The sequence below is a fragment of the Chiloscyllium plagiosum genome, unplaced genomic scaffold, assembly GCF_004010195.1.
Source record: "Chiloscyllium plagiosum isolate BGI_BamShark_2017 unplaced genomic scaffold, ASM401019v2 scaf_2983, whole genome shotgun sequence".
In the NCBI taxonomy this organism is placed as follows: Eukaryota; Metazoa; Chordata; class Chondrichthyes; order Orectolobiformes; family Hemiscylliidae; genus Chiloscyllium; species Chiloscyllium plagiosum.
In genome coordinates, this window is record NW_025211163.1 from 1 (window position 1) to 1,904 (window position 1,904).

Sequence of the window (1,904 nt, forward strand, 5' to 3'; positions counted from 1 at the left end):
AAATCCAAGCCATCTGACGACTGGAGGTAGAACACCTCATCTTCCACCTTGGGAAGCTTCAACCACATGGCATCAACATCAACTCCTCTAGTTTCCAAATCACCCCACCCTCATCCCAGATCCAACCCTCCAACTCGGCAGCACCCTCTTGACCTGTCCATCTTCCTTCCCACCTATCCACTCCACCCTCCCCACCAACCTATTACAATCACCTCCTTCCCTGCATCTACATATCGCCTTCCCAGCTACCTTGCCCCAGCCACACTTCCATCCTCCTGTTTGTCTCTCAGCTCCCTTCCACCCCCCCCCCCCCCCCCACAACCCCACACTACCACCTAAGTGCGGTAGTGGTTATTTTTCCCTCAGCACCCATGTCGTGTGTGTGCAGGTGTGAGACACATTGAAAGACACAAAGTGCACAAATCTTTATTCAAAATTTCCACCACCAGGAAGAAAGGAAACACCCGAGTGGCCAGTGACAAGCAGTGCCCTTCACATCAAAGGACAATGCTGTGTGATCAAACAGTGAAGGGGAGGGCAGGGATCAACCAAAACTATATTGTGTGTGGATTGACAATCTCAGGGAACAATACATCATAGGATCTACAAGCAATCAATGGTGAATTGGCTGAACTCAGACTTTACGCACTTCAGACACATTACGTGGTGGATTATCAGTTAGCCCAGCAAGGGGGAGTATGTGCAATCATTGGTGACAAGTGTATAACCTATGTCATTAACGATTCTTACAATGTTACACAGACAATCAAAAACATTCGGGACCAGCTAGATGACTTCAGACTAGGTGCCACAGGAGGACTTAGCTGGCTAGAATGGCTGGTAGGCAAATCCTGGGGATGCTATTTGATACACGGGATTGTTCTCTTTATTTCACTCATACTGGTATTTAGCCTAGGCCTCGGGTGTTTAAAGCTTTGCAGTAAGGTGCTGATGCGGCCATGCCAGGAGCAAGAGTCACCACAGAAGAGCCCCCAACAAAACTCACATTCCTTAACACCCCTCAGGATGAGGAGACCTTAGAAAAGGTCTATATGTGAGTTGGGTGGTCTATGGGAAATCGCCAAAATCGCCTCCTTGACCACAAAGTGGGGAGTGAAGTGGGAGTTGACACAGGGCATGCTGACATGGGGCACACAGACACAAGATGGCCACTGAGCCATAAGTTGGTCAGTTAGCACACAAGATGGCCACTGAGCCATTACATGGAAAACTACAGCAAAGCATACACAGATACTGCCTGAGGCTAACAGGATGCCAGCAAAAGACACAGAACATAGATGATTAGTTTAAGGCGGGTGGGGGAGAGAATACACATCAGTAACGTCCACTCCCACCGAAGTCATAGAGTCATAGAGATGTACAGCATGGAAACAGACCCTTCGATCCAACTCGTCCATGCCAACCAGATGTCCCAATCCAATCTAGACCCACCTGGCAGCACTTGGCCCATATCCCTCCAAACCCTTCCTATACATATACCCATCCAGATGCCTTTTAAATGTTGCAATTGTACTGGCCACCACTACATCCTCTGGCAGCTCATTCCATACACGTACCATCCTTTGAATGAAAAGTTGTCCCTTAGGTCTTTTATATCTTTCCCCTCTCACCCTAAACATATGCCCTCTAGTTCTGGACTCCCCCATCCCAGGGAAAAGACTTTGTCTATTTATCCTATCCATGCCCCCCATGATTTTATAAACCTCTATAATGTCATCCCTCAGCCTCCAACGCTCCAGGGAAAACAGCCTATTGAACCTCTCCCTATAGCTCAAATCCTCCAAATCTGGCAACAACCTTGTAAATCTTTTCTGAATCCTGTCAAATTTCACAACATCTTTCCGATAGGAAGGAGACCAGAATTGCACGCAATATTCCAACAG